Source organism: Idiotropiscis lumnitzeri, chromosome 1 (assembly GCF_059441095.1).
Source record: "Idiotropiscis lumnitzeri isolate Australia: NSW breed Sydney's pygmy pipehorse chromosome 1, RoL_Ilum_1.0, whole genome shotgun sequence".
Classification (NCBI taxonomy): domain Eukaryota; kingdom Metazoa; phylum Chordata; class Actinopteri; order Syngnathiformes; family Syngnathidae; genus Idiotropiscis; species Idiotropiscis lumnitzeri.
In genome coordinates this window covers 41,850,385-41,864,011 of record NC_142391.1, presented here as the reverse complement: position 1 = coordinate 41,864,011, position 13,627 = coordinate 41,850,385, and positions in this window count along the sequence as shown.

Here is a 13,627-nt window from a genome sequence, read left to right as displayed (position 1 = left end):
ATTAAATTGCCTGCTAGATTGCCATTAAAAGTTAGATATTCTCCACTTCACTTTGAAGTATACTCTGTCACCCAAGCACTTAAACTCTTTCACCGTCTCACAAGTTTAGCTTATTAATTAGCAAGGCTTGTCCATCTTTCCCTCTGTTAATTAATCCTTGTAATCCAACGTAGGAGTGAAACAGCAACGTGTTTAGCAGGCCTTAGTATCCAACCAAAGCTTGTTGTTAAAGTTGCTATCGCTAGCTGTGGCGCCATCTTGACTTAACCTGCTGAGTCCGACTACCCGACTGCAGGTAGCATCAGCAGCCCGTCGAAGCTATTTCAAATTTCAGAAACACTTAAAAATGGCTTATTCTCAGTTTTATTATTCTTTGTGTTTAGATGAGGCTCAAAATAAAAACTGCTATACTAAACTGCAGTTTGAAGCAGTAGCCACAACTGAGCATGCCTTGAGTGTTTTTTTTTCGTAAATAGTTATTAATGATTGCGGGTTTGTTGCTGTTGGTTTTTTCTTTACAAAAATAGAAGTAGTTATTCTATGCATTTGCCCGCCTCGTTATTTATTAATTTCCACTGACTTTCAATTTAGATTTTGTACTATATGTTTTTTATGTATAATACACTTCCCCGTATTGTTGTTCAGTCTGCCACCTGGTGGCATCTCTGTGGAAGTGATGGGCATGACAGTTCTTAGAAGTGAATTTAATGATTAGAGTTCGAAAGATTTGTTCACCAAATTGTTTACCCCCTACAAAATCAGTGACTCTTTCGTGAACGGGAAATGCGGCACGTTCACCCACTGATTCGTTTGCAAATGGGAAGGTGCCTCACTGATTCCTTCATGAATGCAAATAGTGTGGCAGTATGTTGAGTAAATCTGATGCCATCTGATGCTGCGTGCTAATTGATTGTTCGTGATGGTTGACGATATGCGCATAGCTGAGCTCAAATGAACTGAGAAAAGAACAAATAATTTAAGGGATTGACCATTCACTCAAGTTCAGTGAAAAAAATCTGTTCATTTTGAACACTACTGTGTAATAAGATAAAATCAAGCTTACACTTATGTTATTTAATGCAGTTTGCTGCAGATGACAAATGACAATAAAAATTACACACTTTAATGCAGAGGAGTCACAGTCAGAATGCATTTCAGAAACGGCATTTGTGCCGAATAGAAAACGGAAAACTAAGTGCCGACAAGGCAGTGAAATGGTTGGAAAAATTATGATGTCTGACTCTGGATTTAAAGTACTAAATACGATAGTGAAATTTTACTAACTGTTCCCATCATGCTGCAATGATTTGTTGCACTCAACATCTTTCAAAGCAGAGCCAGATTACAACGAGCTCTGGTTTAAACTCCACTAAATGAGTCTTACTCTCTGGAAGGAAATGATATGATCAACTTCACACCCATCATGGGAGCTTGTGTACATCATGCCTTGGGTCTTACATCCTCATACATATTCAAAGGACGCTCACAGTTCATTATCAACTATAAAATATCAGTCCTTCCTATCCTAGACGGCCACATTACATTCATTAAAATGGAGGAATACAAAGCCTACCCAAAATATAACGCTGCAAATTCTTCATGCAATTATAATTTAACCATTCACCAGCTCACATCCACGCATCGCATCAAAAACATCAAACGCGAGCCTGCCTAATGGTTGCCTCTCTGTGTTGCACAATTAGCACTCAAGGACAAACAATAAAGCAGTGGAAATCATGGGCTTCTGATGTATAAGGCTTTTTTGAAGCATATTTCGTCCTTCAAGGCCATTTGATATGCAGGTCTAAAAAGTAAACACCTTTGTTTCTATTAATCAAGAGTCATCCCTTGACAAAATCTAACTCAGATACAAACACACATTCTTGAGTTGTTTTTCAATAATCATAACTGTATTGTAATATGGATCCTGAAGTAAATATCACAGATTTGTTCATACAAAGGACACCGCTACATTTAAAGTATGTGCACCCATGTATCAAGCATGCTTTGGATTAACAAATTATTGTATTTGTGAAGGCTACAGCAAGTATGATGATGATCCCGTTGACCAATGCTAACATAGCTCATCTCATCTCTGGGCTTGGCAGAGAAGAACCTCTCCTGCTGCTGCCCAGGCCAGGCTGGCTGTTTCTAATGAGCCAGTCAGACAGGGAGCTGTCACACTGACTGGTGCTCCTGACACATGAAAATGAGACCAACAATTCACATGCAGGCAATGGCGGGGGAAGATGGGGAGGACAGTGAGGCTGAAGGAGTAAAAAGGAGGAAGGAAGGGGTGGAGGAGGGTGTCTTTGCAGCTGTCAGAAGAGTGAGTGACAGGTCAGAGAAGGTGGCTGAGCGGCAAAAACTCCTCCGAGGGCCTTTAAGTGGCAAAAGACAAAAGACATCTCTGCATGCGGAGGATTTAGTGCAAACTCCCCTGTCAAGTTTGTCACTGATTTGAGTCGACAAGGAGCAGTTTGGAAAAAGTATGCTAAGCCAAGACTACAAGCAGAACTGATCATTGATTTAATTTTAGAATTGAAATCCATATCGCTAATTATGTCTACTGATTGTAAGCATTTTTTAAAACCCATACTTTATCAATACTGCTTTGTTGCACAACAAGCGCCATTATAGGTATTTACATGCTAAATGTTGCAAACCACATCTTGCTGTTGGTACAAGATGCCCTGAAGATAAGCATTTCTGATTGAGCACTGTTGAATGATCACTCCATTACAATGATTCGATGTGACAAGGCATTCTGTCACTTGCCTCCATTGAAGATCCAGGTGCTCTCTCTGTGTCACTCACTTACGCACACATCCAGAGATTTGAGGCAGCCCCGCATTATGTTTCATCTGCGTGGGAGGGAAAAAAAAAGCACTTGGGCTCAGCGACACTCCCTTCCTTCAAGGTGTTCTTGTTCCATCTGCTGGAGGGTCCAACGGGAATACTTCTCTGTGAGCTCCTTCTTCAGTCCCAGTGAGCAGTCTTTCATGTCAGACAGGATACCAGACAGGAATCCCAGCTAGCTTTCAGCCTCATTTAAGACTTACATGTTGACAGAGAGAAAGAGGAGTGTTCTTTTATCTCTAAAAGGCCCCAGTTTTTCTTCGACAGCCCATACTCAAGATGCCAAATTCAAAATGTATGTGGCATAGTAGAGGATGAATGACTGGAGTACTGTAGTTACAGGAGTAGAGAGTTCATTTGTATTGGGTCTGTGCTGTGGGTGCAGGTGAAACAATTATGCCTTCATGCCGTTTGAGACTCATGGGCCTTGTGGAAATGAAATGAATATGCCCAAATTGAACAGGATCTCTGTTCTAGTAATGCCCAGTAAATAGAGGCAAATAGGCAGTTTTGGCTAAATGGAGCTTTTCATGGATTTATCAAATTTTTTTAAGACTACCGATTTGTATCTGATTTTCCAGTTTTGCAGAAACAGTGTAAAAGGCATTACCGATATGTGTGCTCTGCATTTGGCCAGTCCAAGATGTCCCCTGTTTTTTGCCCTCATTTGTGATTGGTTCTCCCATTCCTGACTAGGTTTAATCACAGAGATGTACTTGATGATATTTTATGTAATATTCAAATGCAGTCCAACCATACCAACATTAAAAAATAATGCTGTTATTTTGACATTGTCATCCTCTTAGTTTGACACATTTCAAGTCTGATGGACTCAATTAAAATGAAAAAAATTTTTAAAAAATAAATAAATAAAAATATATATTTTTTTAATAATTGTGTTGGCCAATTTGGACAAAATGTGAAAAGGCAGCTCGGTTTTGGAGTGATGCTTGTCTGTTCGCTGGCTACTGTCAAGGTGCACCAAAATCACATTACACCACCTGCACTTCGACTAAGACCTCCTCTTTGCAAGCCAATAATCGAGTTTACTTTTTGTCTCCAAATTTGCAGATGTGCCACGGCAGGAAGGTCTCATTGAAGCGTAGGACACGGCGATGGGTATTCAGTATCAGGGACGAAATGGTCGCACTTGAATTTTCCTTCGCAGATGATCCTACCTACTCTCACACGATGACCGGACGCATTTCATTAGTCATAACGTCATGTACAATCACGGTGTCACATCAAAACTAAAATTACCACATATCAGCAACTTGCATAGGAGTGTGAGGGTAGGCTTTTTGCATTTAATAGCTCGGGGGAGGCTAGCTGCCCTGCTGCAAAGTCTTTACATCCATTTGGATGATTTTAACATGATACACTTTTTCACCACTTGTCCCCCTATCCCATTGACCAGAAAACAATTTTTGCCTTTGTGCAACCTGCTACCAACGTTTTAGCGACCTTTGAGACAACATGTAGATATTTTGCGACAATTGGGACAGCATTGCAAAAATTTTCCACCCCGTGACCACTATTTCCAAAAGATTACGTTCAGCTGGAGTGGCAGGCGAACCAACCCCGCACATCCTGTTACTATTGGATCCAACCAATATATTATATAGGATGGATGCATAAGACAGCTGTGGCACCTTTTATCCATGATCTATTTATTTGAGGCAAGATTTCGCTGACGGTATATGTCTGCTTTGTCAGGTGAAGTGAAGAGGTACAGTCAAATAACAGGTTTTATGCACAAGATGTGGTAGGATGTAAACATGCCCAAGCAAGCATTCAGTATGAGCACAAAAAAGCAAGTAGTTGCTTTTGTCTGCAAATAATTGAGGATAGGTTACCCCCAAAATCTGTTGACTAGTTGAATTTTCAAAAAGGCAAATTCTCCAGTAGCAAATTTTGAATTGGAGGTGAAAAACTGTCGATAATAGCTGGATGTTTGGATGAAAGTATTGGAGTTTAAATCGTCAGTTAGGCACTTGAAACTATATATTCAAAATTCTCAATGTTCTATTGCTTGATTAAAACAAGCATACAGTAGTTAGCTTCCCATCAGCATCTAAAAGCACAGCTAGACACATTTCAGCAATGGCTGGAGATTTAACAAAAACACAGATTTTTTTTTAATTAATTTATTCATTTAGTTATTTATGTGGGGCTATTTTGAGAGGAGCAAGAGAGTATGGACAGAACAAAATGACATGGCTGGTGAATAATAAGGATGTGGCGAAAGTAAGACAAAGCAGCTACAGTTTGAAAGTCTGTGGGAGGAATCAATATTGGTCTTCTTCTCTACAGAAAGCAAATTTATGTTTAAGGTCGTTAAAACCATGTAAAGTTGAAGAGCAGTAAAGACTATCTGTCAAAGAAGAGAGTACGTTTGTGCTTAGTGGGACGGGAGAGGTGGCTTCTGAGGCCTCACCTCTCCAGTGGAGTGGTAAATCAGCCATCAGCCATGTGACAGGCTCAGGGCCCCCCTACTCTGCCCAATGAGACATGACCCTTTTAGCCCACTTCCCGCCCCCTCCTTGACTGAGCTTTGATATCCGTCTCCGCTCCACTGACCAATCCATGGGAAGGGGGGCACCCGCAGCATTCCTCCAGACCAGCCGGACGGAGCAGCTGAGCATATCTCATCATGCAACAAAAGCCCAGAGGAGCCACATTGACTTTTGGGAGGGATGGGTGTTGGGGGAGGGGAAAGTGACGTTCAGACAGCACCCTCAGACTTTTGGCCTGATAGAACGGGTCATCATCTGAAGTCGCTGCTGACCCGGCAGGAGCCAACAACTGTTCAGTGTCTGTTGGTATCAGCTTAGCCAGTGGTGAGGGCTGAGGATCAGATGAGTGCACTAGGGGACCACTGCACTCTAACCTGGCCGCAGCTCAGAACAAAGTTAACCAAATGTCATCTTGGACAATTGCATAAAGCATTGAAATCTACTGACAGACAATTAAAGTCATGGTTTGAGATGTACGAAGTAGAAAATGGAATAGGAGTGCACTGTATAATTGTTTAATGATAATACGAACAAATGGAAATCAGTTATTTTAACTAAGTGTTATAGCCACAATAAAACAGTCTTGGCTTTTCATCAACTAATTTGCATAAATGTGGATGTAAACAGTATATGGTATAATTTTAGATGGCAATGTTAGTATGATAGCAGTGTCAGCTCTATGTGGTTACTAAGATGGCAGTGCAGATGGTGTTGGCGTTTGCAGTATCTATGGCATCAGCCTCTGAGTTAAGCCACTGGGGTGTAACTCTCCAGAGGTTCAGAAGCAGGTTGCATTATGTAGCAACCTTGACACCTAATGCCACCGGCTGCATCGAGCACAAACACTGCCTCCGCCTCAGCATGGTCCTCTGAGACAACAACTCACAGTTTCACTCACACACACTCATATTGCATCACTTAAGGAGTAAAACAAAACCCTAGATCAGAGAGAGAGCGAGAGAGACAGCGATTAAGGAATTTACTTCCAGCTGCCAGGTGGAGATTACAGTTTTCAAAGGATTAAGAACGAACAAGAAAGTTGCAGTGCAAGATCCTTGATGTCTTTTTGTGAACAGGACCTCTGTTTTTTTTTGTTTTTTTTACAATCAGACTAATAACTTCAAATTAATTAATTGTTTGTCAATTGTCATTGGGTCTAAAAAAATAACTTGAATGAATGAACAGGATGTTGGTTATATGATAGCAGAGAATATTTGGCAACATTGGAGGAACTATTTCTCAAGACACCAGAGGATCACCACTGTACTGGGCATATCTATTGATCAGCACTACAAAGCTGGAGCCAGCAACAAAGTGGCAGTATGATCTGCATTAGCTGTGTCGGCAGTAATGGTGAAGGGGAAAATGCCAGTGACATGAAAACCCCCCAAAACAATTAGTTTAATGTTTAACATGCTGGCAGATAATTTTTTTATTATTTGTTTCCCTCAATGCATTTCCATGGGCATCAATTATCTTGTACTCTTCACTATTTGCGGGCTGGTCCAGTCCCCTGTTTTATCTTTACCATAGTTTTTCAATTTATTCAACTGAAATTTAAAATTGTATTTATTAGGGAGAGCGGCACGGTGGAGAACTGGTTAGCATGATGGCTTCAAAGTAGAGAGGTCCAAGGTTTGATCCCGGCTCCGGTCTTCCTGTGTGGAGTTTACATGTCCTCCCCGCCCAAGTCAGAGCAGAAGCAGAGACGACACAGAAGTGGAAAAGTAAAAGTCTTTCGAAACAAAAATTCAAAGTAGAAAAAACCCATGTAAGGTGTCTGCTCCAGAAGGCTGTATGGTGGACCGAGACACACTTAAGGGCTGTCTATCCATTGGTCAGGGTATGATAACATGAAGACAGGCTAGAGGATGCCCCCAGAGCTCTACAGAACGCTTGCCATACCTGGGATGTGAACTGCGGCCCCTGGTAAGAGACAATGTCAATAGGGATGTCATGAAGCTTGAAGACGTGGTTCACTAAGATGTCCGTCGTCTCAAGGATGGAGGTTTGGGTAATGGAATGAAAGGAACCATCTTGGAGAATCGGTCAACCATGGTTAATATGGCATGCCAACAATTCACGGTTGCTGACATCAGTTTCTCAATGGGGTGGAAAGGTTGCATGAAAAGAATACACAGTGATGTACCTTTTGATCTTTGGAATGTCTCTGGTAGAACATGGCTCCAACCCCTCAACAATAAACTGGAGAGCAGGAACAGGATGGACGGGGACTGGGGCAGAGGTGAACCGTTGTTTGAGGGGTTTGAAGGCAGTTTCAGCTTAGGAGTTCCATGCAAATTGTGAGGTTGTAGAGGTGGGTTGAGTGAGTGGTGCGGCAACCTTGCTGTCGACTCAGGAAGAAGTTCGCAAAACCCAGGAACTGCTGGACCTGTGTGCATGCTGAGGGACAATAAGTCACTGCTTCAATCTGGGCTAAGCTGATCCCGGGCAAGAGTGTAGCCAAGAAAACTAATAGAGGGGACCCTGCACTCACATTTTTCTGCTTTGACAAAGACATTTTCTTTGAGGCACTGCATAACTCATCTCACATTATGGGGTTTGAGAGAAAATCTAAATGTCATTGAGACAAACATACACAAGCTGGTTAAGCATATCTCAGCCAAAGGCATTAATGGGTGCTTGAATCATGACTGGAGCATTAGTAAGACCAAGAAGCATCACTTAATATTCTTTTTTAAGGATGTTTTTCACTCATCTCCCTCTCGGGTTTTTACCAAATTATAAGCGTTTGGTGGCTTGATTGAGAGGCTGCACAATTGGCCTCAGCAACAAACTCTTTATCAATAAAATTGTCATCTGCCCCTCAGTCTACCGTCACCTGAAGCGAGACCGTGATTTTGGGGGAGGAGATAGTTGGAGGCAAGACAATCCGATGAGAAGATTCACTAAAGGTGTTTGTGTCACTCACCCAAAAGCTGTGTTCTGTGGTAGCTAGGAAACTATTGGGTCAGAGTAAGCATTTAAAGATGAAGTGCCTGGACCTTCCACATAAGATGCAAAGACCCAACGCAACCCCGGCAGCAGGCATCTCTGGGCTTGTGAAAGGGTGAGCGACCAGTTTTGGAACAGCGGAGCACTCCGGCAGCATTTTCGGATCCGATTGTCAATCCTAATCGGTAAGATTAATTGCTCGAGAGACTTATTCTCATCACGAGTGGATGGCTTATCTTGAAGCTTCTTGGACAGTCCGCAAACGAAAGATTTTTTTTTTTTTTTTTGTCCGACCTCGTTCCATCCACTTTCCGAGGCTTAAATCCTGGACTGTATGGAATCATTTGCAACTGACTGAGAGCCCTGAAGTATGGACATTCTCCTTTCATCAGAAAAGGAAGCACATGATACAAATGTTTCGGACTTTCCCCACCTCTCTGTTCTTCCTCAAAGCAAGTTGATGACATGGGCTGACTTGGTGCAATTGTCCAAATATGAGCAGGGTTTTTGTTCAAAAACCAAGGAGCAGTTCAAAATGAATCGGCCCCGAGCTCCTTCCTCCCCAGAATAATGTTAAGGTGACAAAATGTTGTCAGTAGTAGTCGATGAGTCGATCACTCCCTGATTGGAGGTGTTCAGCTGGGGCTGCAGTTGGTGATGAAGACTGTGGTGGAGCGTTGGGCATCAACAGGATGGCCATTGAGTTGACGGTGATGGAAAGGTTCTGAATATACTCCAGTTCAACTTAAGGTTTGTACAGTTAATATAGTTCTACTCTGATTTTGTGTTTACATTTTTACCACTCAACCGTATACCAGAAGTAATGAAGATGTTTCATTTTAGTATTCTTGGTGACGTTCTGTTTCGTTTTTTGTAACTCGCCTTTTGGGACCGCTCTGTCCACTCTTTTTTGTTATTCCGCAATACCACTTGTTTTCTTCTCGTGACGAAGTTTTGTCACTGTGGTTTTGTGTTACTGTTCTTTTGTGCTTGTATTAATTGGTTGGAATAAAGCCTATGTCACTGCTCTCAAACCCTTTCGTCTCTGTGGGGATACATTTTATGGCTGTAAGGCCAACAATAACAGCATTATGGCATAGTATTCATTGGAAATGTAGGAGTCACTCCCAGGGGTACAAATGACCAAGAACAAAAGGGTAGGTCATCGTTTGAATTTGAACGATTCGGATTCCAAACGTATTCTCGATTTCAATTCTTTTCAGCGAGTCCAAATTGTGATCATTGTCGTAGCGACTCAGAGGACAGACTGAAATAACCTCTCCCACAGCCCGAGTCGTTTGCCTCCATTGTACGACGCGACGCACCTTCTACACTCAGTGGCCAGTCAGGACAACGTAAGAAGCTGGTTAGCATCCCTCTTGAGTCACTTTCTTCACTTTTCATCAGTCATCATTCCATGGACGCCATGCAAAAATTGTTAATGTTTTCTTCAATTATCTTGCTGTTTTTTCCCCACCTATATAGTATAGAGAAAAATAAATGTATTATAGCTTCATATATCTTTACTGACACTGAATTGTCTGTCTATTAATGTTTCAGTATTTGATTAACTTTACTCTGAATTTCTCCCACGGTTAATTTTAACCAGTATTAATATCAAAGTTGTGAACTGGGAATTTATAATTATTATTTTATTTTATTTTTAACAAAATGATGAGCAATTTGGCAACCCAGTTCAGATTAGCACCAGGTACAGAGTGTGTTTAAAATGTACACGTTGTAGACACAAGCTCTATTTTATTGTTTAACTCACCCGGGTTTGACACGAAAGTTCGCAGAGCTGCAGGCTTTGGCTTGGAGCGGGAGGGAGCACTGAGCTCGTCAGACACGGCACTCCGCTAACTTCTACACGTCATGCCACCTCTTTTGCACAGTATCACCTGAATGCTTGGACAGGGGCAAGAACGACGGTAAGTCAATTTCAGGATAAAATTGAAAACTTTAACATAGATATTAGCCAACGTCATCATCGTTCGGTTTGTAGATCACATTCCTCTCACAGCCTGCTGCTTGGTATTCATTCATCATTTTGCATTTTCAAAGTTAGATTTCTTGTCTAACAAGCATTTGGAAGGTTGGGAATCTTATACTGGGTTGCAACACATTAATAGAGGCATAATTGTCCCCAAATAAAAACAAAAAAATGGTTTTTAATTTCAACCTCTACTTCTCCGTTTTTTCAGTATTAGCAGGGAGTTCCGTCCCAATTAACCGAAGACCATGCAGGATGACTTAACAGTATACTGCATCAAACATAGAGAATATTGAGGAGAGATGTGAGTCACAGATAAAATGAGCCAGATGTGCCGAATCACCTTTACAATTCAACCTTTCAATTCTTTGTATGAGGTGAAGATGAAAATAAGAAAAGCCAATACAGCTTCAATTTTTTTCTCCATTTTGTTTTGTTTATTTTGATGCGCTGTCTACATTTGCACTGCACTGAGGGGGTGAGAACAGTGTGCGATTGCACATGCACAAAACTTGACATTGATTCGGAGTCTTCAATAAACCTACCATGCATGTTTTGCTCGTTTCTTGTGAACTGCTGGAGGAAAAAAAAAGTTACACACAAGAGGATCTGAGCCAGCTTTGGAACCCTTGCATCTATTTCTTTTTCTTTGTTCTATATCTACCGTAAAATACACCCTGCATAAGTTTGATGCTCCACCATGTATGAACAAGTCTAGCAAGAAAAACACAAAAAAGAAAATCAATGTCTACATTATCGCTGTTATCAAGAAAAAAGGACTGTCTTACATTAAGTGTCTGACCACTTATACATATATATATATATATAGAGATCAAACCATGGATTCTTTCACACACACAAACACTGTATATGACATAACTCAAGGCTCCAATTGGCATTAATTTATTATTGCCCTGCCCATAAATGAACAGATAATAATATCCATTTAGCCATTGCTTGTCAAAAATGGCCACTTAAATGGTCGTAATTGGATACATTTCTGTGGCAATGCAAAAAATGGCTAATTATCACTTCCACTCAAGGCCATAGAGAAATTTTCCATCCAGTGGAAATGGAGGAAACAGACTGTGTTTTAGCCATGAGGCTCCCCTGCAACGAACCAACCTATTTCTTTCATTCCCAGTCCTAATGCATTCACAATTCTTAAACAGCTGATTGGAGATGGTTCACTGCCAAGTGAGCACCCTCCATCCCAGAAGCAAACACCGGAACAATCTTGTGAGTCAAGCTGTTGTTTGGTCCTGGGCAGCAACATGACAGTACTCAGTGATTCCTGCTTCGCAACGCTTAGTGTTGTTTGACCCATTTCTAAGGAGTGTGTGTGGATGCTAAGAAATGATCAAGCCACAGCAGATGGGGAGAAACAATGTCGCAATGCCTCGAAAAGTGTTCACCCGTTGATCAAGGCAACACCAAATTACAAGTGAGGAATATTTTGCAGATAGCACAGCTTTGCATTCAAAGTTACAGTGAGTAGTCTCCTGATAGGATCTGTTCAAGTAGTTTCTTTGTCTACTCATCTTCATCTTTGGATGTTAACAACTTTACAAATTTAATTTAATGTATTTTTTTTTTTAATTATGAATTAGAACTGCATCGATTACTCAATCCATGTCAAATCTAGCAATTTACTATGTAAGGTACATTGTCTACATGAGCTTCATTAATTAAGGCAGTCACAGTGGTGTACAAAGCAGATCAAACGGCACTATCTTGATGTGGGAAACAGAGGAAGATGTATCTCCACCAACACGGTTATATCATAATCCCAACTACTTCAACCTGATTAAAACATTTCAACAAGAGAAAGGACTGCCGACTGCGGTAGCGCCACAAAGATACCCGCTGTAGAAATACTGCATCACCGCAGCCTCATTAATGAGAGGGGATTACATTTGGAATATCTCACTGTTCACTTTTGGGGAAACGGCCGTATTTACTGTTGATTTAAAAGATCCAAAGTGAACATCTGAAGCTAGCTACAGTGCCCCTGTCCTTAATTGCTGGCTTCAGTTGTCCATGAATATATCCACTTTATTACTGGGGCTCATTACTGGACAGCAGCAAGCAAAGTCTCTTTCTTCACCAGATCAATTTCTGAACTCTCTGTGTCTCTGTCATTTTCTCGCTCCTCGTCTCTCTATAGAGCACAACTCAATCAGAGTGACAAACATTCAAGAGGATTAGACTATAATCCTGTTTTTACTTTCATTTTTTCACATATTCAAAAGAGAAGATCTGCGGAGCATACACTTGTTAAAGGATCGACTCAGTGATAAGATAAATTGAGGCGCTCGAAAAACAATACTTCAAGGGATGGATCAAAAGTTTTTAAACAAGAATAAGACAAAGAGACTTATGAATTTGTTGAAGTTCACTGTGTTTACTTCTGAGACATGCTTAAATTCATTTGGAAGCACTTAAGGCGAATAGTCTGGGACTTGTCGACAACCCGATAACCATCGCTGTTCTCAACCGGTTGCCAAAATGCTTCCGTACTGCTGCTTGGTGCATCTGCAAGCGCAACGTTGGCAGTTGCTCCTTGTGACTGGTACATTCACCTAACTTTGGTGCAGTGAGAGCGGGTTCAGTTTCAACTCAGTGATGGAATTAATGTCAGTGCGATAGGTTGTCCATCTCTGTGTGCCCTGTGGTTGACTCTTGAACTTACACTTGAAGCCTGGATGGGATGAGCGGTGTAGAAAATGAATGGCGAATGGATAGTTGTAACAGTAAGCGCCATGATAAAAATAGAACTATATTATAACATACTAATTTAAAAACATAATACGTGACAAAAGAGAATGTAAATAAAGTGTTTTGTTAAAGGAGTGGTATCCAAAATTAAAAAATAAAACCAAATGATATTTATTGAAACTCTTGTACCTCTAATTAGATTTTGAAGAAACCACTGCGCTCGAGGAGAACCAATTGGACACAAAAGGTGTTGCCAACGAAGTATCAGTCATTTGCTGTGTACTTGCAGCCTTGCGCTGATTGTTTCCTGGGTTTCAGGACCTTTTTTGAAACTATCATGGAATATCCACTTTGGGTTAGCACCAAAAGTTAAAAAGAAGGAATTGGATGCCAAGACAAAATGTGGCCCAAGATAGACGATGGCTTTCGGAGGTGGAGGGTCCAATGATTTTTTTGGACTGGTAAATTTAGCACCTATTTTTACTGTTTAATTGATTGTACATTCCAAAAATTAAAACTTCAAACTGATATGGCGACAGGCTTTTATGAATAAATATAAGTTGCACGAATAACATAACACTCCATC